Genomic DNA, 26549 nt, shown 5'->3' on the forward strand with positions numbered 1-26549 from the left:
TAAGTAGAAAGTGGGGCCACCTTTTTCCATCTACAATTTGTATGGCAAAACGAAACACCAAGTGTTCACACACAAGAGGAGGCTCAATCACTATTGAACATGCTGTTGCAGCTGAAAGACCCTCATCCCCAGGAGTCGACACAGACTTTGCGTCATCATACTGGAAGACGTCGCCACGGGGCCCAATCGTGAATAAGTAAACCAAACAGGCCAACAGAACTTGATAGTAAGAAAGAGGGCTCCATTGATTAGACATCACTGGAAGCAAGAAAGTGCGTCCGAGGGAGACTCAGATCATTAATGACTCACCGCACTGCCTCTAACGACCAAAAATTATCCATAAGGAATGTGTAGGAAGTTGGCTCTCTATATACTATTTAAAAGTAAGAAATAGTGTGCAGAGTCCAAGGGTTCTCCTCAGAGGTAAGAAAGTGGCAAAAATAGATAATTCTAATGCTCTATTTTGTGGTAGTATGGTCGACCAGTAGGCTTATCAGAGGGCAGTGTTAAGCATTTGTTGTACACACACAGGCAATAAATGAGGAACATCCACTCAAAGACTTAACTCCAGGCCAATAGGTTTTTATATAGAAAAATATATTTTCTTAGTTTATTTTAAGAACCACAGGTTCAAGATTTGAAGTAAACACATAAAATGCAAGGTACTTCACACAGGTAAGTTAGGAACTTTGAATAAAAGCAATATCATACACAGTCTGTTAAAATGGCAATAAGCTATCCTAAAAGTGGACATAGTGCAAAAATCAACAGTTCATAGGGGAGGTAAGTAAAGATTAGTTTGTGAAGTAAGTAAGACACTTACAAGTCTCAGTTCCTGGGCATAGGCAGCCCACCGTTGGGGGTTCAAGGCAACCCCAAAGTTACCAGACCAGCAGCTCAGGGCCGGTCAGGTGCAGAGGTCAAAGAGGTGTCCAAAACACATAGGTGCCTTTGGAGAACAGGGGTGCTCCGGTTCCAGTCTGCCAGCAGGTAAGTACCTGTGTCCTCTGGGGGTAAACCAGAGGGGTTTTGTAGAGCACTTGGGAGGACACAAGTAGGCACACAAAACACATCCTTAGCAGCACAGGGGCGGCCGGAGCAGTGTGCAAAGCAGGCGTCTGGTTTCAGATAGGATTCAATGAAAGGACCTGGGTGTCACTCTAGTGGTGCAGGCAGGCATTGGGGGAGGGGGGTATCTTCTTGGGACAGCCACCACCTGGGCTACTAGGCAGGGGGTCGCCTGGGGGTCACTCCTGCACTGAGGTTCGGTTCTTTCAGGTCCTGGGGGCTGCGGATGCAGTGCTGGTTCCAGGTGTCGGGTCCCTTGTTACAGGCAGTCGCGGTCAGGGGGTGCCTCTGGATTCCCTCTGCAGGCGTCACTGTAGGGGCTCAGGGGGGTCGTCTCAGGCTACTCATGGGCTCCCAGCCAGCGGGGAGTCCTCCCTGTGGTGTTTGTTCTCTGGATTACACGCCAGGGGCGTCGGGTGCAGAGTGTGAAGTCTCATGCTTCCGGCAGGAAACCGGAAGTCTTTGTAAGTTGCTTCTTTGTTGCAAAGAAGTTGCTATTGTTGAGCAGAGCCGCTGCTCACTGGAGTTTCTTAGTCCTTTAGTCCAGGGCAGTCCTCTGAGGCTTCAGAGGTCGCTGGTCCCGGTCAGATGCGTCGCTGGTTGCACGTTTTCTAATAAGGAGATAGGCCGATAAGGCTGGGGCCAAAGCAATTGTCGTCTTCCATCTTCTCTGCAGGCTTGTAAGTCAGCAGTCGTTGTTTCTTCAGGTTGCAGGAATCTAGTCTCTTAGGTTCTGGGGTGCCCCTAAATACTGAATTTAGGGGTGTGTTTAGGTCTGGGGGGGCAGTAGCCAATGGCTACTTTCCTTGAGGGTGGCTCCACCCTCTTTGTGCCTCCTCCCTGTGGGGAAGGGGGCACATCCCTAATCCTATTGGGGGAATCCTCCAAAACCAAGATGGAGGATTTCTAAAGGCAGGGGTCACCACAGCTCAGGACACCTTAGGGGCTTTTCTCATTATCTCCTCCAGCCTTGCCGCCAAAAGTGGGGGCAGTGGCCGGAGGGGCAGGCATCTCCACTAGCTAGGATGCCCTGGGGCGTTATAACAAAAGGGGTGAGCCTTTGAGGCTCACCGCCAGGTGTAACAGTTCCTGCAGGGGGAGGTGAGAAGCACCTCCACCCAGTACAGGCTTTGTTTCTGGCCACAGAATGACAAAGGCACTATCCCCATGTGGCCAGCAACATGTCTGGTATGTGGCAGGCTGGCAGGGACTGGTCAGCCTACACTAGAAGTCGGATCGGTATTCAGGGGACATCTCTAAGATGCCCTCTGGGTGTATGTTACAATAAATTGCACACTGGCATCAGTGTGCATTTATTGTGCTGAGACGTTCGATACCAAACTTCCTAGATTTCAGTGTAGCCATTATGGAACTGTGGAGTTTGTGTTTGACAAACTCCCAGACCATATACTCTTATGGCTACCCTGCACTTACAATGTCTAAGGTTTTGCTTAGACACTGTAGGGGCATAGTGCTCATGCACATATGCCCTCACCTGTAGTATAGTGCACCCTGCCTTAGGGCTGTAAGACCTGCTAGAGGGGTGACTTACCTATGCCACAGGCAGTGTGAGGTTGGCATTGCACTCTGAGGGGAGTGCCATGTCGACTTAGTCATTTTCTTCCCACCAGCACACAAGCTGTGAGGCAGTGTGTGCATGTGCTGGGTGAGGGGTCCCCAGGGTGGCATAAGACCTGCTGCAGCCCTTAGAGACCTTCCCTGGCAGCAGGGCCCTTGGTACCAGGGGTACCAGTTACAAGGGACTTATCTGAGTGCCAGGGCTGTGCCAATTGTGGAAGCAAAGGTACAGTGTAGGGAAAGAACACTGGTGCTGGGACATGGTTAGCCGGGTCCCAAGCACACTTTCAATCAAAACTTAGCATCAGCAAAGGTAAAAAGTTAGGGGGTAACCATGCCAAGGAGGCATTTCCTTACAGAATGTCTCTGCCGTGATAGTCCATGCATATCTTATTGCCCACTGGTGGTTGCGGATGGGTGGCTAGCCGTTGTTGGTGGCAGCATGGTAGCGGGACTTCACCCTCCTGACAGCTGATGAATTACCAACAGACTGGCTCACCAATTTAGACCCCAGATACGTTTGTCTCTGATCCCAGGCAGGGAACTGCTCTAGTTGTTTGTTATATGTTCACCCCTTATATACCAGTTTCCCTAGTGACAATTTCCCTAGGGACACACTGCATTGCGACACTGCCTGCAGGTACTCCTGTGGGACCTCCTAGTTTGGGTGGACGGATGACACACGACTCAGCTATTCTCAAATTTCCCCATGATGGTAAACATACTTAGTCTAAACATCAGAGGCTTCACTGTCCCTATGAAGAGGTTGGCTCTCTTTTGAGAAATGAAGAGGGACTTATATATTTTACAAGAAACACATCTGATATAGGCGGGCTGGAAACAATGGAGGTCACAATAGTATAATAGCCAGTATTTTTTTTCTGGACCTGGAAGGTGGGTGGGGGGTGACGATCCTAGTGGCTACACGCTTCCCAGGGAGGTGGTGCGCTCATAAGCTGAGATACCCAGGAGATTTCTCTCCCTACACATTGACATACATGGATGTAAGATAACAGTGGCAAATGTCTATGGCCCTAAAGAACACCAGGAAATATTTTTTTAAAGACGCAACTGGGAGAATCCTCACCACATTAGATGTTAACACCGAAGGAGGCTTAGTGGGATGGTGCAAGTGCCATAGGTCTGTCAGACCAAACTCATTTAGTCAATCCTGAAAACTCTTTAAGAATGCACCATGTCATTGGATAGATCTATCTATTTGGTGCATCCCAGACAATGTTAAAGTTGCCTCCTTCGGTGTTAACATCTAATGTGACGACGGGTGCTTTCTTGGAAGAGTTTTCGGGATTGGCTAAATGAGGTTGGTCTGACAGAACTATGGCGCCTGCACCATCCCACTAAAAGAAACAATACCTTTTTTTCGGCATCCCAGCAAACCTATGCACACATAGACCTTTTCCTTACAACACCAAACATTACTAACACGGAATCACAGACGGAGATTGGGGTGGCCTACCTCTCCGATCACTTCCCCTATTATCCTGAACCTCGCGCTCCTTGCTCCCACACCTAACCAGTGATCTTGGGGCCTTAATCCTAAACTACTCACATACGATGACATCCTAGCAGAAATTAGAAGCAAAATAGAGGCCTATTTGCTCACAAACAATACACCGGCAACCTCTATTACAATACTGTGGGAAGTTCTCAAGGCAGTGGAGAGAGGCCAATTTATAACTATAGTGGCACGATTCAACACAGACGCAATAAACGCCAACAATTAAAGGACATAATCAGGGACCTTGAGGTTTCAAATAGGTTCACGGGATCAATGGCAACCAGGAGGCCACTTAAAACAGCTCAAACAATTGTGAGCACTAGATATGGATAAGGCAGAAGAAGCCTTACTGCGGAAAACAAAAGTATTATGCTGGAGGGAACAAAGCAGGTCGCCTCTTGGCCCACCTCTGCTCTCAAGCTGTGAAGTGGAGGGTGGTGGAACTGAGAATGCCTGATGACACCATGGCATGCCAGGCAGAGCTGATGCTTAAGCAATTTGAATCATTCTACACTGATCTTTACATCATGGTACGAATGAAACCTTTGGAATGCCACTAGGACCGTACTGGCACAGCTATATGATCCTTTCAGTATTTCTGGCTCCCTCCCTCCTACGATGCAATTAGGCACAATTATTGTCATTCCCAAACTGGGGAAGGACCCACAGCTGTGCTCTTTGTACAATTCCATCACCCTGTTGAATGTAGACGCTAAGATCTTTACAGGCATCCTGGCTCACAGACTGGGCCCTTACACGCAAGACCTACTGGATCCAGATCAGACTAGGTTTTATTCCTGAAAGGTCCTGTGGTGACAACACTAAGTGTCTTTGCCACAGATTGACATATATGCATTTTTAATCACACCTCCAGCATTCCCCAAAACCACAATGAGGTCTAGGTGGGAGACAGAGTGCTATCGTATATTCACTGATAGAGAGTGGTGAGATGTCCTGTACCGTGCACGGGTCACTGAACATAACACAAATACTAAAGAATTGCTTTTAAAAATAGCCTGCTACGGGAACTATACACTGACAAGGACTGCCGAAAGGAAGACCAGTAGCGACAGCGTGTTGGTGCCACTGTGGGCAGTAAGGTACACTCAAGCATATAGTGTGGCACTGCCCCAAAATTGATTTCTTTTGGCAGAGCGTCCTACAAACTACAGACCAAATCTACAACAGAAAAATACCATGATGCCCCAGTTACGTGCTACTGGTTCTCCTGAAACACCAAACATACCCTCTAAGAACCCCTAGAGGCCACCCTATCACATCGGCTCTGGGTGCCGCCAAACAACTGTTACTCTCCTGATTGGGTTCGGATGTAATCCCCACACACGCTGATTGGCTACATAAGCTGCAGGATGTACTAGGAATGAAAAATTGACAGCAGCTGCAGCAGGTTCTCTGTCCTTTTTGATAAGACTTGGGGTCTGTGTGTGTGTTACCTCTTGGAGTAGTTTAGGGAATTGACATGCTTCTTGTACTTGTGTATTCTTCACCTGACCAACACTGACACAAGCCGACCCTAAATGCGCTGGACTGGTCTGAATGAAAAAGGAGGTCCAATTTTTCTGCTTGCTCCCTAGTTGTGTCCTCTATGCGGTCCGTACAAATGTCTTTTGGCACGGGTGTTCTTCCCCGTCCTTTTTCCTTCCCTCACACTTGATACAAGTCATGGTTTCCCCACCAGTCAATGAACGTAGGTGGGTGATTTGTATTCGCTCTATATGTTTTAAAATAAGTAAAAGAGATTTTAAACCTAAAATGTTCTAGCACTGAATCAGACTTCTCTAAAAACAAACCAGACCCATCAAAGGGCACATCCATCAAGGACCCTGGCATGTCTCCTGAAAACCATTTTAATCTCATCTAGGCATAGTTTCTTAGAACAACACTGGTGCCAACAGCATTTCCTTTCCTATGCAGGCTGGGGTGTTGAGGCCGGCACACGGAACATACTTGGTCATGTCCTGACAAGACAGTGAGGTTATCCGAGAGGCCCAGCAAGATCACACTGGCCATTTACCACAAAGCATGGGTGTACCTACCTACCCAAAAGGCATACTCCAATGAGAGACCGGAGAGCCAAACTGACTAAGGAAAACCTTTTCTTTCCGAAAACATCAAATTGAATAAGACTCTCTATCCAGAGGACCGGTTGGAAAATAATTCAGATTGACCTTACTAGCTGAAGCCCGAACTACCAGAACTTCAGGCATAGGGTGTTCAGTAAGGAAATCAGGATCATCAGGGGCTAGTTTATACTAGGAAGATTCAGGTCAATCTGGAGTGCCAGAACATGGCTTAGCCCAAGCCACCATTAAGGTGTCAGTAAGGGCAACAGTGAATGGCAAGACTGGTTCCAATAAAGCTTCCTCATGTTGAAGAATGAAAATGTCACTTACCCAGTGTACATCTGTTCGTGGCATCAGTCGCAGTAGATTCGCATGTTCTGCAATAGCTCGCCATCTGGTGTTGGGCCGGAGTGTTACAAGTTGTTTTTCTTCGAAGAAGTCTTTCGAGTCACGGGACCGAGTGACTCCTCCTTTTGTCTCCATTGCGCATGGGCGTCGACTCCATCCTCGATTGTTTTTCCCCGCAGAGGGTGAGGTAGGAGTTGAATTGTAGTAATAGTGCCCATGCAATGGAGTGACTAAGTATGCACTTATTTAAGGTTGAGATGATACATATATAAATAATTGAAGGTAACTTCCAAACTGCTACAGGCTCCCGGGGAGGCGGGTGGGCACATGCGAATCTACTGCGACTGATGCCACGAACAGATGTACACTGGGTAAGTGACATTTTCAGTTCGATGGCATCTGTCGCTGTAGATACGCATGTTCTGCAATAGACTAGTAAGCAGTTATTTCCCCAAAAGCGGTGGATCAGCCTGTAGGAGTGGAAGTAGTCTGAAATAATGTCCTTAATACAGCTTGACCTACTGTGGCTTGTTGTGCGGATAACACGTCTACACAGTAGTGCTTGGTGAATGTGTGAGGCGTAGACCATGTGGCTGCCTTACATATTTCTTGCATTGGGATGTTTCCTAGAAAGGCCATGGTAGCACCTTTCTTTCTGGTTGAGTGTGCCCTTGGTGTAATGGGCAGCTGTCGTTTAGCTTTAAGGTAGCAGATTTGGATGCATTTAACTATCCATCTGGCTATACCTTGTTTTGAAATTGGGTTTCCTGCATGAGGTTTTTGAAATGCAATAAAGAGTTGTTTAGTCTTTCTGATGTTCTTTGTTCTGTCAATGTAATACATTAATGCTCTTTTGACATCTAATGTATGTAGTGCCCTTTCAGCTACGGTATCTGGCTGTGGAAAGAACACCGGAAGTTCCACTGTTTGATTTAGATGGAACGGTGAAATAACCTTTGGCAAAAATTTAGGATTGGTCCTTAGGACGACTTTATTTTTGTGTAGTTGTATAAAAGGTTCCTGTATAGTAAACGCCTGAATCTCGCTTACTCTTCTCAGGGAAGTAATGGCGATGAGAAATGCCACCTTCCAGGTTAGGAACTGTATGTCGCAGGAGTGCATGGGTTCAAAAGGTGGACCCATAAGTCTAGTTAGGACAACATTTAGGTTCCATGAAGGAACAGGTAGTGTTCTTGGTGGTATAATTCTCCTAAGGCCCTCCATGAATGCTTTAATGACTGGTATTTTATATAGGGAAGTTGAATAGGTAGTCTGCAGGTATGCAGATATTGCTGCAAGGTGAATCTTAATGGAAGAGAAAGCTAGGTTAGATTTTTGTAAGTGAAGCAAGTAACCCACTACATGTTCTGGAGTTGTGTGTAATGGTTGTATTTGATTAATATGGCAGTAGCAAACAAACCTCTTCCATTTACTTGCATAGCAGTGCCTGGTGGATGGCCTTCTTGCTTGTTTTATGACTTCCATACATTCTTGGGTAAGTTGTAAGTGCCCGAATTCTAGGATTTCAGGAGCCAGATTGCTAGATTCAGCGATGCTGGATCTGGGTGTCTGATCCTTTGGTTGTGCTGTGTCAACAGATCTGGCCTGTTGGGCAATTTGATGCAGGGTACCACTGATAGGTCTAGCAGCGTTGTGTACCAGGGTTGCCTTGCCCAAGTTGGTGCTATCAATATGAGTTTGAGTTTGCTTTGACTGAGTTTGTTTACCAGGTAAGGAAGGAGAGGGAGAGGAGGAAAAGCGTAAGCAAATATCCCTGACCAGTTCATCCATAGGGCATTGCCTTGGGATTGTTTGTGTGGGTATCTGGATGCGAAGTTTTGGCATTTTGCGTTCTCCCTTGTTGCAAACAAGTCTATCTGAGGTGTTCCCCAGAGTTTGAAATAAGTGTTCAGTATTTGGGGGTGAATTTCCCATTCGTGGACCTGTTGGTGATCTCGAGAGAGATTGTCTGCGAGTTGATTTTGTATCCCTGGTATAAACTGTGCAATTAGGCGAATTTGGTTGTGAATTGCCCAATGCCAAATTTTTTGTGCTAACATGCTTAACTGCGTGGAGTGCGTCCCTCCCTGCTTGTTTAGATAATACATTGTTGTCATGTTGTCTGTTTTGACGAGAATGTATTTGTGAACTATTATTGGTTGGAAAGCTTTTAGTGCTTGAAAAACTGCAAGAAGTTCTAGGTGATTGATATGCAGTTTTGTTTGATGTACGTTCCATTGTCCTTGTATGCTGTGTTGATCGAGGTGTGCTCCCCACCCTGTCATGGAAGCATCTGTTGTTATTACGTATTGTGGCACTGGGTCTTGGAAAGGCCGCCCCTTGTTTAAATTTATGTTGTTCCACCACAGAAGCGAGAGGTAAGTTTGGCGGTCTATTAACACCAGATCTAGAAGGTGACCCTGTGCTTGAGACCACTGTGATGCTAGGCATTGTTGTAAGGGCCTCATGTGCAGTCTTGCGTTTGGGACAATGGCTATGCATGATGACATCATGCCTAGGAGTTGTAATACCATCTTTGCTTGTATCTTTTGTGTTGGATACATGCGTTGTATGATGGTGTTGAAATTTTGAATTCTTTGTGGACTTGGAGTGGCTACTCCTTTTGATGTGTCTATTATGGCTCCCAGGTATTGTTGTACCTTGCGTGGCCGAATTTTGGATTTTGTGAAATTGACGGTGAACCCTAGTTTGAAGAGGGTTTGTATGATATGATTTGTGTGATTTGAGCACTCTATTAACGAATGGGCCTTGATTAGCCAGTCGTCTAGATATGGGAACACATGTATTTGCTGCCTTCTGATGTGTGCAGCGACTACCGCTAGACATTTGGTAAAGACTCTTGGTGCGGTTGTTAATCCGAAAGGCAGTACCTTGAATTGGTAATGTATTCCTTTGAATACAAACCTTAGGTATTTCCTGTGCGATGGGTGAATTGGTATATGGAAATAAGCATCCTTGAGGTCTAAAGTTGCCATGTAGTCGTGCAGCTTTAGCAATGGCAATACTTCTTGTAGTGTGACCATGTGGAAGTGGTCTGATTTGATGAAAGTGTTGACTACTCTGAGGTCTAGGATTGGTCTCAGTGTTTTGTCCTTCTTTGGTATCAGAAAGTACAGTGAGTAAACTCCTGTGTTTATTTGTGTGTCTGGCACTAATTCGATTGCATTCTTTTGCAATAGTGCCTGCACTTCTATCTCTAGGAGATTGGAATGGTGTGTTGTTAAATTTTGTGCTTTTGGTGGTATGTTTGGAGGGAACTGTAGAAATTCTATGCAGTAACCATGTTGGATAATTGCTAGAACCCAAGTGTCTGTAGTGATTTTCTCCCATGCTTTGTAATAATGACCTATTCGTCCCCCCACTGGTGTTGTGTGGAGGGGGTGAGTGACATGTGAGTCACTGTTTAGTAGTAGGGGTTTTGGGGCTTTGGAATCTTCCTCTATTTCTAGGGAATTGCCCTCCTCTATATTGTCCCCGAAAACCTCCTCTATACTGTCCTTGGTAACTGGACGGTGTGGCTTGTGAGGTGCTGGCTTGTGTGCTTTGACCCCGAAACCCCCTCGAAAGGGCGTTTTACGGAATGAGCTGTAATTCCCTCTGCTCTGCGGGGAGTAGAGTGCGCCCATGGCTTTGGCAGTGTCCGTATCTTTTTTGAGTTTCTCAATCGCTGTGTCCACTTCTGGACCGAACAGTTCTTTTTCATTAAAAGGCATATTGAGAACTGCTTGTTGAATCTCTGGTTTAAATCCAGACGTTCGGAGCCATGCATGCCTTCTGATAGTTACAGATGTATTAATTGTCCGTGCAGCTGTATCTGCAGCGTCCATGGAGGAGCGGATCTGGTTGTTGGAGATGGCCTGTCCCTCCTCAACCACTTGTTTTGCCCTATTTTGGAAGTCTTTGGGCAGATGTTCAATGAGATGTTGCATCTCGTCCCAGTGGGCTCTGTCATAGCGCGCAAGTAGTGCCTGGGAGTTCGCGATGCGCCACTGGTTTGCAGCTTGTGCTGCGACTCTTTTACCAGCTGCATCAAACTTGCGGCTTTCTTTATCTGGGGGTGGTGCATCTCCAGATGTGTGAGAGTTGGCCCTTTTCCTAGCTGCTCCTACAACAACAGAGTCTGGTGGCAGCTGTGTTGTGATGAAAGCCGGGTCTGTAGGAGGCGGCTTATACTTTTTTTCCACCCTTGGTGTGATTGCCCTACTTTTGACCGGGTCCTTAAATATGTCTTTTGCGTGCCGGAGCATACCAGGGAGCATAGGCAGGCTTTGGTAGGAGCTGTGGGTGGAGGAGAGTGTGTTGAACAAGAAATCATCCTCGACCTGTTCTGAGTGGAGGCTTACGTTGTGAAATTGTGCTGCTCTAGCCACCACCTGAGAGTACGCGGTGCTGTCTTCTGGTGGAGATGGTTTTGTAGGGTATGCCTCTGGGCTGTTATCTGACACTGGGGCGTCGTATAGGTCCCATGCGTCCTGGTCTTGGTCACCCTGGCTCATGGTGGTGTGAGCTGGGGAGTGTGATGGCGTTTGTGCTGGTGAAACGTTAATCACGGGCGGAGGAGAGGGTGGTGGTGTAACTCTTTTCACCACTTTTGGTTGTGGTGCTTGTTCCGTCTGGAACTCCAACCTTCTCTTTCTCCTAATGGGGGGAAGGGTGCTTATTTTTCCTGTCCCCTGCTGAATGAAGATACGCTTTTGCGTATGGTCCGCATCAGTTGCTTGTAGCTCTTCCTCAAACCTATGCTTCTGCATTTGGGAGGTTAGCGAGTGCTCTTCTGTATAAGAGCCTGAAGCTGGGTCGCTTGCAGTTTGTTTCGGCGTCGAAACTTTGTCTGCGTGTTTTTTCGGCTCCGAGGTGACTTTTTTCCTTTTCGGGGCCGAAACCTCTCGGCGTCGATCTGTTTCGGTGCCGCTGTCTCGGCTTCGAGCCGTGTCCACACCGGCATCTCGGTGTCGAGGCTTGTCTCCAGCACTTTCTCGGTCCCGAGAAGGCTGCGTGCCGGTGTCTCGACCGGAGTCGGACGATCTCGGCACTGTTTGGGCCTTTTTCGGTGCCGACGGTCGGTCACCGATTTTATGGGTTGAGCCATGGCCTGGTGGCAGTGGCGTCCCCTGGGCCTTGTAAATGTTTCTTTGTGTGGTTTTCGACGTCTTACTCACGGTTTGTGTATCGTCGAATCCTTCGGAGTCTGAGTCTTGGATCGAGAAGGTACCTTCCTCTTCCTGTTCCTCGAACTCCCGTCGGGCTGTCGGTGCGGACGCCATTTGAAGTCTTCTGGCTCGACGGTCTCGGAGTGTTTTTCGGGACCGGAACGCACGACAGGCCTCGCAGGTGTCTTCGCTGTGCTCAGGTGACAGGCACAGGTTGCAGACCAAGTGTTGGTCTGTGTAGGGGTATTTATTGTGGCATTTGGGGCAGAAACGGAACGGGGTCCGTTCCATCGGCGTTCTTCAGCACGCGGTCGGGCCGACCAGGCCCCGACGGAGGATCGAAAAATTACCCCGAAGGGCACCGGAGCTCTTCGATCTTCGATGCGGTGTTGAATGTAAGTATGCCGATCCCGAACGCAACAATACCGACGAAAATCTTCCGAAATTAACTATTTTTTCTGTTCCGAAACTCGGAGCGACAGGAACACGTCCGAACCCGATGGCGGAAAAAAAACAATCGAGGATGGAGTCGACGCCCATGCGCAATGGAGACAAAAGGAGGAGTCACTCGGTCCCGTGACTCGAAAGACTTCTTCGAAGAAAAACAACTTGTAACACTCCGGCCCAACACCAGATGGCGAGCTATTGCAGAACATGCGTATCTACAGCGACAGATGCCATCGAACTTTCAGTTAGTAAATGCACCTTCACCCCAAAAGTAGGGAATTGCATGACATATTCAGCCCTTTGGCATCACTATCAATTGGTTGCCCAGGTGATGGGTTGAGCTGTCTCAGGAGAGGTGGCTAAGCCCACAGGTACTCTGTAGTTCCAAATAAAAACCATCATCAGTGTAATGAGGGGTGAGTAAATTACTCCCCAACTTCAACATCAGAAACAGAATCAAACAGTGCCTCAAGCATCTGTGAATATTGGCAACGAGGAAGGGGCACAGGGTCAAAGCATGGACAAATAATGACCAGTTGAGACTTCAAAATGTTCTATTATGACATGGGCCTGGCTTGGAGAAACATCAATAACAGATCAGGAATGGATACCCACAGAGTCTGTGCCTGCACAGAAGGAACCAGTATAGAGTCTGAACCGACATTGGTACAGACCGGTGGTAAGGGGTCTCAAAAGGGGCAGTCAGTGTCAGCCCAGTCAACTGAATCCAACTGGTGGAGTCTGCTACTCTGTGAGGAAGAAAAGTGCATCAGAGGAACCCAGAGGTGTTTGATGTATCTGCAGCATGGACTCTTGGAAGGCTGCTATCTGCTAATATGTTGACAACGGCCCAGGAAATTTGGAGCTCACCAGGATCATTTTTGGGGGCTCATCTGGCTCGATTGACACCAGAGGGATGAGATCTTTAGCTTCACACCCTCACATGTTTTTGCCAGATTCCACGTGAAGGGATGGGGTCCCGCTTAGCTTTTTTGTACTTATGTTGCCTTTTCGACTTGGAATTATGTAATGCTTCAAATAGGAAATCAACTTTTCACAGGAACCGCAAACAACCCCATGGACTTTCAGCAGGATTTGTGGTTCAACTAAGATCCCATACCATAAATACATGTTGTGTAGTGTACGACTGACACCTGTTTCCTGCAGTATGGGTATGGCTTCAATCCTAGAATTGTAGAAGAACTTTGAAGTCATCGGAAGACTGAAAAAGTTTGAAGCAGGGGAATGTGTCAAACGGGAGGGAAAGAAAATAACTGCCATCAGGACATAAGGGTGGAACTTCTATAAGGCTCCACTTTCAATTCCAAGGCGGGACAATAAGGGGTCACAGTAAACAAAATGGAAATTAACAGACCAGTGACTAATTTAAAAAGTTTGAGTTTTCCTCAAACAACGATAGAAGAGGCTCCTGTTATTTTATAGCTAATTGTCTGATGAGTTCTCCAGCCACTTATACAGCTTAAGACAGACTGGAATGGGATACAAGCTATGATTATTGTCTGAAGACAGATAGAGGTAAGACAACCATGCACAGAGAAAGAGGGTCTACTATCATTAATGATTTCATCAACCACAAGGGCAAGTCCTAGAGGGGTAAACAAAAATAAAAAGCTTACCCGAGTGTACATTAGTCCTACTATACTATTTATTTATTTCATTTATAGAATTTATAGAGCATAACCGCAGACCTCGAAAAATCATAAAATGTTACTAGACCTGCAGGTTGAGTAACCTGAATAATCTACTCCACTTTACTGTAATGTATTTGACCAGCAACCGGGTCTCAAATTGTATGATACTAGGCAAGTAGCTTACAAAGTCGCCTGTTTCTTCATTCTCACATATGATTGCACCTTCAAATATGTTAGCTCAGCATTTCTGCAGTACAAAAAAACTATTTTGTTTAAGTAAACTAATGTTTGATGATTGTATTAGAAGAATCTAGCTCACATTCTAGGGGACACATGACCCATGACTTGCTTTTAGTTTTCTAATAGCATTGCCATCAGGGCAGAAGTGTTTCTAAGTTTGTTTAAACTCCCACTTTAAAAACATATATTACTAAACCATGATGTGGTAGCATACTGTCATCTACACACAGTAGATTTCCAAGAAATGTCCAAAAACCTTTCCACTAATTTTCAACTTTACTGATGAAACTATATAGTGTATTAACAATCTGTGAAAATTGGGTTTTAGAAAACATATCCTTTGCACATCAACATGTTAAGTATTCCTATTTGTTTTCATCCTATTAAAATATTTTATTTCATCACATAAATACAAAAAATTGACTTTCATAACTACTGACATATATTTTGAAATGTTTGTACATTTGACTTAGTCATTTAAATGTTATGTTAGGAAAAACCTGACAACCTGCAGCATTTTATTTCACACACTGAACAGCGGGTCAGACAACTCTGCAGTAAGAAGGAAAATTAATTGTAAGACAAACTGACTTTTGACCTCTGTCTGTGAACACAGAGCAAATGGACATAGAAGAACAAGATTTAAAGGCATATTTGATTTCCCCTCCACTTTCTCACTGAACAGAAACCTGTTTTTGTCAACTCCCCAGAAGAGGTGGGCAGGTCCTAAAAATATCTCGACCTGTTCAAATAGGACTTGACATAGTGAGTGGTCGGGTAGATTTTTCGAGCCCTGAACTGTCACCTTACATGTATCCTGGCTCTGCAAGATTTTATCTGGACAGCCCGGCTATGAAGGTAGGAGCAATACGGTCCCAGATTACTTGGGGAAGAGCCAGGACTTCAAAGCCTTCCTAAAGTGCAGCAGATCGGTTGATGATCTAAGAGGAGCTGGTAACTTGTTCCATACTTGGGTTGCATTAACTGTAAAAGCTCAACCACCTTGTCTGGTCTTGAGGAATCTTGTTACACAAAGGAGGTTAGCTAAAGTTGAATGGAGACATCTCTGTGGAGTAAATCTCTTTAAGCTCCTTTGCAGGGGTACAGGACCAGAGCTCTGCAGGAACTTGAAGATACACAAAGACTTAAAAAGGCTATTCTCTCTTTCAGAGGAGGCTAATGTAATTCCTTCATTGCCTCCTATGCTCTATGAGGTCTGTTTAATGTCACTTTGGTGGCTGAAGCTTATACTCTAAGCAGCCTATTAATGAGATAATCGGGTGCTCTAAATAGAAGTGCATTACAGTAGTCCAACCTACTCGGAATAATGCTGCACACTATGAGGGATTTAGCTGGGGCTAGCAGCAGAGATTCCTGAGATGTCACAAAAGCGCAGAGCAGGTCCCTGCTATTTTATTAAAATGTTTGTCCAGAGAAAGTTTAGCATCACAAGTAACCCCGAGGTTACAGACCGTATCAGGGAGAGACAGTTCTTGTTAAGATGGGAATGGCCAGAAATTAGGGAACTTTATTTGCTGAACAGCAGAGGAGTTCTGTTTTTCCCTCATTAAATTTGAGGGAGTTTGCATTCAGTCAGTTTACAATGCCTGACATGCAGTTATACAAAGAACCAATTACATCCTGCTGGCTATCAGTGATGGACAGAATAAGCTGAGTCATATTGTGGGTTTTGATCAGAGTAATAAGTGAACATTTAAGAGGATAGGGTTGAGAGCCTAACCCTGGGGAACTCCATGCTGGATAGTTTGAAAAGGGGAATGACAGGGAGGCACGTCAACTGCCTGGTGTAGGAAGTTGGCTCTGTATGTGCTATTTCAAAGTAAGGAATAGCATGCACAGAGTCCAAGGGTTCCCCTTAGAGGTAAAATAGTGGTAAAAAGAGATAATACTAATGCTCTATTTTGTGGTAGTGTGGTCGAGCAGTAGGCTTATCCAAGGAGTAGTGTTAAGCATTTGTTGTACATACACATAGACAATAAATGAGGTACACACACTCAGAGACAAATCCAGCCAATAGGTTTTTGTATAGAAAAATATCTTTTCTTAGTTTATTTTAAGAACCACAGGTTCAATTTCTACATGTAATATCTCATTCGAAAGGTATTGCAGGTAAGTACTTTAGGAACTTTAAATCATAAAAATTGCATGTATACTTTTCAAGTTATTGACAAATAGCTGTTTTAAAAGTGGACACTTAGTGCAATTTTCACAGTTCCTGGGGGAGGTAAGTTTTTGTTAGTTTTACCACGTAAGTAAATCACTTACAGGGTTCAGTTCTTGGTCCAAGGTAGCCCACCGTTGGGGGTTCAGAGCAACCCCAAAGTCACCACACCAGCAGCTCAGGGCCGGTCAGGTGCAGAGTTCAAAGTGGTGCCCAAAACACATAGGCTAGAATGGAGAGAAGGGGGTGCCCCGGTTCCGGTCTGCTTGCAGGTAAGTACCCGCGTCTTCGGAGGGCAGACCAGGGGGGTTTTGTAGGGCACCGGGGGGGGACACAAGCCCACACAGAAATTTCACCCTCAGCAGCGCAGGGGCGGCCGGGTGCAGTGTAGAAACAAGCGTCGGGTTTGTAATGGAAGTCAATGGGAGATCTAGGGATCTCTTCAGCGCTGCAGGCAGGCAAGGGGGGGGTTCCTCTGGGAAACCTCCACTTGGTCGAGGGAGAGGGACTCCTGGGGGTCACTCCTCCAGTGAAAGTCCGGTCCTTTAGGTCCTGGGGGCTGCGGGTGCAGGGTCTCTCCCAGGTGTCGGGACTTAGGATTCAAAGAGTCGCGGTCAGGGGAAGCCTCGGGATTCCCTCTGCAGGCGGCGCTGTGGGGGCTCAGGGGGGACAGGTTTTTGTACTCACAGTCTTAGAGTAGTCCTGGGGTCCCTCCTGAGGTGTTGGATCGCCACCAGCCGAGTCGGGGTCGCCGGGTGCAGTGTTGCAAGTCTCACGCTTCTTGCGGGGAGCTTGCAGGGTTCTTTAAAGCTGCTGGAAACAAAGTTGCAGCGTTTCTTGGAGCAGGTCCGCTGTCCTCGGGAGTTTCTTGTCTTTTCGAAGCAGGGGCAGTCCTCAGAGGATGTCGAGGTCGCTGGTCCCTTTGGAAGGCGTCGCTGGAGCAGGATCTTTGGAAGGCAGGAGACAGGCCGGTGAGTTTCTGGAGCCAAGGCAGTTGTCGTCTTCTGGTCTTCCTCTGCAGGGGTTTTCAGCTAGGCAGTCCTTCTTCTTGTAGTTGCAGGAATCTAATTTTCTAGGGTTCAGGGTAGCCCTTAAATACTAAATTTAAGGGCGTGTTTAGGTCTGGGGGGTTAGTAGCCAATGGCTACTAGCCCTGAGGGTGGGTACACCCTCTTTGTGCCTCCTCCCAAGGGGAGGGGGTCACAATCCTAACCCTATTGGGGGAACCCTCCATCTGCAAGATGGAGGATTTCTAAAAGTTAGAGTCACTTCAGCTCAGGACACCTTAGGGGCTGTCCTGACTGGCCAGTGACTCCTCCTTGTTGCTTTCTTTGTTCCCTCCAGCCTTGCCGCCAAAAGTGGGGGCCGTGGCCGGAGGGGGCGGGCAACTCCACTAAGCTGGAGTGCCCTGCTGGGCTGTGACAAAGGGGTGAGCCTTTGAGGCTCACCGCCAGGTGTTACAGCTCCTGCCTGGGGGAGGTGTTAGCATCTCCACCCAGTGCAGGCTTTGTTACTGGCCTCAGAGTGACAAAGGCACTCTCCCCATGGGGCCAGCAACATGTCTCTAGTGTGGCAGGCTGCTGGAACTAGTCAGCCTACACAGACAGTCGGTTAAGTTTCAGGGGGCACCTCTAAGGTGCCCTCTGGGGTGTATTTTGCAATAAAATGTACACTGGCATCAGTGTGCATTTATTGTGCTGAGAAGTTTGATACCAAACTTCCCAGTTTTCAGTGTAGCCATTATGGTGCTGTGGAGTTCGTGTTTGACAAACTCCCAGACCATATACTCTTATGGCTACCCTGCACTTACAATGTCTAAGGTTTTGTTTAGACACTGTAGGGGTACCATGCTCATGCACTGGTACCCTCACCTATGGTATAGTGCACCCTGCCTTAGGGCTGTAAGGCCTGCTAGAGGGGTGACTGACCTATACTTGCATAGGCAGTGAGAGGCTGGCATGGCACCCTGAGGGGAGTGCCATGTCGACTTACTCGTTTTGTTCTCACTAGCACACACAAGCTGGCAAGCAGTGTGTCTGTGCTGAGTGAGAGGTCTCCAGGGTGGCATAAGACATGCTGCAGCCCTTAGAGACCTTCCTTGGCATCAGGGCCCTTGGTACTAGAAGTACCAGTTACAAGGGACTTATCTGGATGCCAGGGTCTGCCAATTGTGGATACAAAAGTACAGGTTAGGGAAAGAACACTGGTGCTGGGGCCTGGTTAGCAGGCCTCAGCACACTTTCAATTGTAAACATAGCATCAGCAAAGGCAAAAAGTCAGGGGGCAACCATGCCAAGGAGGCATTTCCTTACACAAACCCCCCCAAACGAAAGAGGATGAGACTAACCTTTCCCAAGAGAGTCTTCATTTTCTAAGTGGAAGAACCTGGAAAGGCCATCTGCATTGGCATGGGCAGTCCCAGGTCTGTGTTCCACTATAAAGTCCATTCCCTGTAGGGAGATGGACCACCTCAACAGTTTAGGATTTTCACCTTTCATTTGCATCAGCCATTTGAGAGGTCTGTGGTCAGTTTGAACTAGGAAGTGAGTCCCAAAGAGGTATGGTCTCAGCTTCTTCAGGGACCAAACCACAGCAAAGGCCTCCCTCTCAATGGCACTCCAACGCTGCTCCCTGGGGAGTAACCTCCTGCTAATGAAAGCAACAGGCTGGTCAAGGCCATCATCATTTGTTTGGGACAAAACTGCCCCTATCCCATGTTCAGAGGCATCAGTCTGCACAATGAACTGCTTAGAATAATCTGGAGCTTTTAGAACTGGTGCTGAGCACATTGCTTGTTTCAGGGTGTCAAAGGCCTGTTGGCATTCCACAGTCCAGTTCACTTTCTTGGGCATTTTCTTGGAGGTGAGTTCAGTGAGGGCTGTCACAATGGATCCATATCCCTTCACAAACCTCCTGTAATACCCAGTCAAGCCAAGGAATGCCCTGACTTGAGTCTGGGTTTTTGGAGCTACCCAGTCCAGAATAGTCTGGATCTTGGGTTGGAGTGGCTGAACTTGGCCTCCACCTACAAGGTGGCCCAAGTAAACCACAGTTCCCTGCCCTATCTGGCATTTGGATGCCTTGATAGAGAGGCCTGCAGATTGCAGAGCCTTCAAGACCTTCTTCAGGTGGACCAGGTGATCCTGCCAGGTGGAGCTAAAGACAGCAATATCATCAAGATAAGCTGTGCTAAAGGCCTCCAAACCAGCAAGGACTTGATTCACCAACCTTTGGAAGGTGGCAGGGGCATTCTTTAAACCAAAGGGCATAACAGTAAACTGATAATGCCCATCAGGTGTGGAGAATGCTGTTTTCTCTTTTGCTCCAGGTGCCATTTTTATTTGCCAGTACCCTGCTGTCAAGTCAAAGGTACTTAAGAATTTGGCAGCACCTAATTTGTCTATGAGCTCATCAGCTCTAGGAATTGGATGAGCATCTGTCTTGGTGACAGAATTGAGCCCTCTGTAGTCCACACAAAACCTCATCTCTTTCTTTCCATCTTTGGTGTGAGGTTTGGGGACTAAGACCACTGGGCTAGCCCAGGGGCTGTCAGAGCGCTCAATTACTCCCAATTCCAGCATCTTGTGGACTTCCACCTTGATGCTTTCCTTAACATGGTCAGACTGTCTAAAGATTTTGTTTTTGACAGGCATGCTGTCTCCTGTGTCCACATCATGGGTACACAGGTGTGTCTGACCAGGGGTTAAGGAGAAGAGTTCAGGAAACTGTTGTAGGACTCTCCTACAATCACCTTGCTGTTGGCCAGAGAGGGTGTCTGAGTAGATCACTCCATCTACTGTGCCATCTTTTGGGTCTGATGACAGAAGATCAGGGAGAGGTTCACTCTCTGCCTCCTGATCCTCATCTGTTACCATCAACAGATTCACATCAGCCCTGTCATGGAAGAGCTTAAGGCGGTTCACATGGATCACCCTCTTGGGGCTCCTGCTTGTGCCCAGGTCCACCAGGTAGGTGACCTGACTCTTCCTTTCTAGCACTGGGTAAGGGCCACTCCATTTGTCCTGGAGTGCCCTGGGAGCCACAGGCTCCAGAACCCAGACTTTCTGCCCTGGTTGGAACTCAACCAGTGCAGTCTTTTGGTCATACCAAAACTTCTGGAGCTGTTGGCTGGCCTCAAGGTTTTTGGTTGCCTTTTCCATGTACTCTGCCATTCTAGAGCGAAGGCCAAGTACATAGTCCACTATGTCCTGTTTAGGCTCATGGAGAGGTCTCTCCCAGCCTTCTTTAACAAGGGCAAGTGGTCCCCTTACAGGATGACCAAACAGAAGTTCAAAGGGTGAGAATCCTACTCCCTTCTGTGGCACCTCTCTGTAAGCGAAAAGCAGACATGGCAAGAGGACATCCCATCTCCTTTTGAGTTTTTCTGGGAGCCCCATGATCATGCCTTTTAATGTCTTGTTGAATCTCTCAACCAAGCCATTAGTTTGTGGATGGTATGGTGTAGTGAATTTAATAAGTCACTCCAAACTCATTCCACATGTGCTTTAGGTATGCTGACATGAAGTTGGTACCTCGGTCATACACCACCTCCTTAGGGAAACCCACTCTGGTAAAGATACCAATGAGGGCCTTGGCTACTGCAGGGGCAGTAGTCGACCTAAGGGGAATAGCTTCAGGATACCTGGTAGCATGATCCACTACTACCAGGATATACATATTTCCTGAGGCTGTGGGAGGTTCTAGTGGACCAACTATGTCCACACCCACTCTTTCAAAGGGAACCCCCACCACTGGAAGTGGAATGAGGGGGGCCTTTGGATGCCCACCTGTCTTACCACTGGCTTGACAGGTGGGGCAGGAGAGGCAAAACTCCTTAACCATGTTGGACATATTGGGCCAGTAGAAGTGGTTGACTAACCTCTCCCACGTCTTGGTTTGTCCCAAATGTCCAGCAAGGGGAATGTCATGGGCCAATGTTAGGATGAACTTCCTGAACAGCTGAGGCACTACCACTCTCCTAGTGGCACCAGGTTTGGGGTCTCTGGCCTCAGTGTACAGGAGCCCATCTTCCCAATAGACCCTATGTGTTCCATTTTTCTTGCCTTTGGACTCTTCAGCAGCTTGCTGCCTAAGGCCTTCAAGAGAGGGACAGGTTTCTTGTCCCTTACACAGCTCCTCCCTTGAGGGTCCCCCTGGGCCTAAGAGCTCAACCTGATAAGGTTCAAGCTCCAAAGGCTCAGTTCCCTCAGAGGGCAGAACTTCTTCCTGAGAAGAGAGGTTCCCTTTCTTTTGCTGTGTTGCAGTTGGTTTCCCAACTGACTTTCCTGTTCTCTTGGTAGGCTGGGCCATTCTTCCAGACTCCAGCTCTACTTGTTCACCCTGTGCCTTGCATTGTGCTCTTGTTTTCACACACACCAGTTCAGGGATACCCAGCATTGCTGCATGGGTTTTTAGTTCTACCTCAGCCCATGCTGAGGACTCCAGGTCATTTCCAAGCAGACAGTCCACTGGGATATTTGAGGAGACCACCACCTGTTTCAGGCCATTGACCCCTCCCCATTCTAAAGTAACCATTGCCATGGGATGTACTTTTCTCTGATTGTCAGCGTTGGTGACTGTGTAAGTTTTTCCAGTCAGGTATTGGCCAGGGGAAACCAGTTTCTCTGTCACCGTGGTGACACTGGCACCTGTATCCCTCAGGCCCTCTATTCTAGTCCCATTAATTAAGAGTTGCTGTCTGTATTTTTGCATGTTAGGCGGCCAGACAGCTAGTGTGGCTAAATCCACCCCACCCTCAGAAACTAGAGTAGCTTCAGTGTGGACCCTGATTTGCTCTGGGCACACTGTTGATCCCACTTGGAGACTAGCCATACCAGTGTTACCTGGATGGGAGTTTGGAGTGGAACCTTTCTTGGGACAGGCCTTGTCTCCAGTTTGGTGTCCATGCTGTTTACAGCTATGACACCAGGCCTTTTTGGGATCAAAGTTTTTACCCTTGTACCCATTGTTTTGTGAAGAGGCTCTGGGCCCACCCTCCTGTGCAGGTTTTTGGGGGCCTGTAGAAGACTCTTTACTATTTTTAGTTTTGGTTGTCTCATCACCCTTCCCCTGGGGAGTCTTTGTGACCCCTTTCTTTTGGTCACCCCCTGTTGAAGTCTTGGACACCCTTGTCTTGACCCAATGGTCCGCCTTCTTTCCCAATTCTTGGGGAGAAATTGGTCCTAGGTCTACCAGATGCTGATGCAGTTTATCATTGAAACAATTACTTAACAGGTGTTCTTTCACAAATAAATTGTACAGCCCATCATAATTACTTACACCACTGCCTTGAATCCAACCATCTAGTGTTTTCACTGAGTAGTCAACAAAGTCAACCCAGGTCTGGCTCGAGGATTTTTGAGCCCCCCTGAACCTAATCCTGTACTCCTCAGTGGAGAATCCAAAGCCCTCAATCAGGGTACCCTTCATGAGGTCATAAGATTCTGCATCTTTTCCAGAGAGTGTGAGGAGTCTATCCCTACACTTTCCAGTGAACATTTCCCAAAGGAGAGCACCCCAGTGAGATCTGTTCACTTTTCTGGTTACACAAGCCCTCTCAAAAGCTGTGAACCATTTGGTGATGTCATCACCATCTTCATATTTTGTCACAATCCCTTTGGGGATTTTTAACATGTCAGGAGAATCTCTGACCCTATTTATATTGCTGCCACCATTGATGGGTCCTAGGCCCATCTCTTGTCTTTCCCTTTCTATGGCTAGGAGCTGTCTCTCTAAAGCCAATCTTCTGGCCATCCTGGCTAACAGGAGGTCATCTTCACTGAGAGCATCCTCAGTGATTTCAGAAATGTGGGACCCTCCTGTGAGGGACTCACTATTTCTGACTAACACAGTTGGAGACAGGACTTGAGGGGTCCTGTTCTCCCTATTTAGGACTGGAGGAGGGACATTGGCCTCCAAGTCACTAATTTCTTCCTCTGTGATGTCATCATCAGAGGGGTTGGCTTTTTCAAACTCTGCCAACAGCTCCTGGAGCTGAATTTTGGTAGGTCTGGAGCCAATGGTTATTTTTTTGATATTACAGAGAGACCTTAGCTCCCTCATCTTAAGATGGAGGTAAGGTGTGGTGTCGAGTTCCACCACCTGCATCTCTGTATCAGACATTATTCTGCTAAGAGTTGGAATACTTTTTAAAGAATCTAAAACTGTTTCTAGAATCTAATTTCAAACTTTTAACAAACTTTTAAACTCTAAAAGACAATGCTAAACAGGGACTTAACACACAAGGCCCTAGCAGGACTTTTAAGAATTTAGAAACATTTCAAATTGCAAAAATCAATTTCTAATGACAATTTTGGAATTTGTCGTGTGATCAGGTATTGGCTGAGTAGTCCAGCAAATGCAAAGTCTTGTACCCCACCGCTGATCCACCAATGTAGGAAGTTGGCTCTGTATGTGCTATTTCAAAGTAAGGAATAGCATGCACAGAGTCCAAGGGTTCCCCTTAGAGGTAAAATAGTGGTAAAAAGAGATAATACTAATGCTCTATTTTGTGGTAGTGTGGTCGAGCAGTAGGCTTATCCAAGGAGTAGTGTTAAGCATTTGTTGTACATACACATAGACAATAAATGAGGTACACACACTCAGAGACAAATCCAGCCAATAGGTTTTTGTATAGAAAAATATCTTTTCTTAGTTTATTTTAAGAACCACAGGTTCAATTTCTACATGTAATATCTCATTCGAAAGGTATTGCAGGTAAGTACTTTAGGAACTTTAAATCATAAAAATTGCATGTATACTTTTCAAGTTATTGACAAATAGCTGTTTTAAAAGTGGACACTTAGTGCAATTTTCACAGTTCCTGGGGGAGGTAAGTTTTTGTTAGTTTTACCAGGTAAGTAAATCACTTACAGGGTTCAGTTCTTGGTCCAAGGTAGCCCACCGTTGGGGGTTCAGAGCAACCCCAAAGTCACCACACCAGCAGCTCAGGGCCGGTCAGGTGCAGAGTTCAAAGTGGTGCCCAAAACACATAGGCTAGAATGGAGAGAAGGGGGTGCCCCGGTTCCGGTCTGCTTGCAGGTAAGTACCCGCGTCTTCGGAGGGCAGACCAGGGGGGTTTTGTAGGGCACCGGGGGGGACACAAGCCCACACAGAAATTTCACCCTCAGCAGCGCAGGGGCGGCCGGGTGCAGTGTAGAAACAAGCGTCGGGTTTGTAATGGAAGTCAATGGGAGATCTAGGGATCTCTTCAGCGCTGCAGGCAGGCAAGGGGGGGGGTTCCTCGGGGAAACCTCCACTTGGTCGAGGGAGAGGGACTCCTGGGGGTCACTCCTCCAGTGAAAGTCCGGTCCTTTAGGTCCTGGGGGCTGCGGGTGCAGGGTCTCTCCCAGGTGTCGGGACTTAGGATTCAAAGAGTCGCGGTCAGGGGAAGCCTCGGGATTCCCTCTGCAGGCGGCGCTGTGGGGGCTCAGGGGGGACAGGTTTTTGTACTCACAGTCTTAGAGTAGTCCTGGGGTCCCTCCTGAAGTGTTGGATCGCCACCAGCCGAGTCGGGGTCGCCGGGTGCAGTGTTGCAAGTCTCACGCTTCTTGCGGGGAGCTTGCAGGGTTCTTTAAAGCTGCTGGAAACAAAGTTGCAGCGTTTCTTGGAGCAGGTCCGCTGTCCTCGGGAGTTTCTTGTCTTTTCGAAGCAGGGGCAGTCCTCAGAGGATGTCGAGGTCGCTGGTCCCTTTGGAAGGCGTCGCTGGAGCAGGATCTTTGGAAGGCAGGAGACAGGCCGGTGAGTTTCTGGAGCCAAGGCAGTTGTCGTCTTCTGGTCTTCCTCTGCAGGGGTTTTCAGCTAGGCAGTCCTTCTTCTTGTAGTTGCAGGAATCTAATTTTCTAGGGTTCAGGGTAGCCCTTAAATACTAAATTTAAGGGCGTGTTTAGGTCTGGGGGGTTAGTAGCCAATGGCTACTAGCCCTGAGGGTGGGTACACCCTCTTTGTGCCTCCTCCCAAGGGGAGGGGGTCACAATCCTAACCCTATTGGGGGAACCCTCCATCTGCAAGATGGAGGATTTCTAAAAGTTAGAGTCACTTCAGCTCAGGACACCTTAGGGGCTGTCCTGACTGGCCAGTGACTCCTCCTTGTTGCTTTCTTTGTTCCCTCCAGCCTTGCCGCCAAAAGTGGGGGCCGTGGCCGGAGGGGGCGGGCAACTCCACTAAGCTGGAGTGCCCTGCTGGGCTGTGACAAAGGGGTGAGCCTTTGAGGCTCACCGCCAGGTGTTACAGCTCCTGCCTGGGGGAGGTGTTAGCATCTCCACCCAGTGCAGGCTTTGTTACTGGCCTCAGAGTGACAAAGGCACTCTCCCCATGGGGCCAGCAACATGTCTCTAGTGTGGCAGGCTGCTGGAACTAGTCAGCCTACACAGACAGTCGGTTAAGTTTCAGGGGGCACCTCTAAGGTGCCCTCTGGGGTGTATTTTGCAATAAAATGTACACTGGCATCAGTGTGCATTTATTGTGCTGAGAAGTTTGATACCAAACTTCCCAGTTTTCAGTGTAGCCATTATGGTGCTGTGGAGTTCGTGTTTGACAAACTCCCAGACCATATACTCTTATGGCTACCCTGCACTTACAATGTCTAAGGTTTTGTTTAGACACTGTAGGGGTACCATGCTCATGCACTGGTACCCTCACCTATGGTATAGTGCACCCTGCCTTAGGGCTGTAAGGCCTGCTAGAGGGGTGACTGACCTATACTTGCATAGGCAGTGAGAGGCTGGCATGGCACCCTGAGGGGAGTGCCATGTCGACTTACTCGTTTTGTTCTCACTAGCACACACAAGCTGGCAAGCAGTGTGTCTGTGCTGAGTGAGAGGTCTCCAGGGTGGCATAAGACATGCTGCAGCCCTTAGAGACCTTCCTTGGCATCAGGGCCCTTGGTACTAGAAGTACCAGTTACAAGGGACTTATCTGGATGCCAGGGTCTGCCAATTGTGGATACAAAAGTACAGGTTAGGGAAAGAACACTGGTGCTGGGGCCTGGTTAGCAGGCCTCAGCACACTTTCAATTGTAAACATAGCATCAGCAAAGGCAAAAAGTCAGGGGGCAACCATGCCAAGGAGGCATTTCCTTACACCTGGCATCTATCAGAAAGATAGGAGCTCATCCACCTCAATATGGTCCCAAAAGTTCCAGTCGAGGCAAGTCTGTTCAAAACGATTATTAGTAGATATTTTGCAATCAGGCTGTGGATTAGTGACTTCACTTAATGAAAAGCAGTTAGTTTCAAAATTGTAAAACCTCTTAATTATCAA

At 47.4% G+C, this 26549-nt stretch overlaps 1 protein-coding gene across 2 annotated transcripts in view; it reads right to left on the minus strand.

Moving 5' to 3' along the window:
* PDS5B (PDS5 cohesin associated factor B) overlaps positions 1–26549 on the minus strand; it is an 813886-nt gene that overhangs the window by 400248 nt on the left and 387089 nt on the right. The window lies entirely within an intron of this gene.

Source organism: Pleurodeles waltl, chromosome 8 (assembly GCF_031143425.1).
Source record: "Pleurodeles waltl isolate 20211129_DDA chromosome 8, aPleWal1.hap1.20221129, whole genome shotgun sequence".
Lineage (NCBI taxonomy): Eukaryota > Metazoa > Chordata > Amphibia > Caudata > Salamandridae > Pleurodeles > Pleurodeles waltl.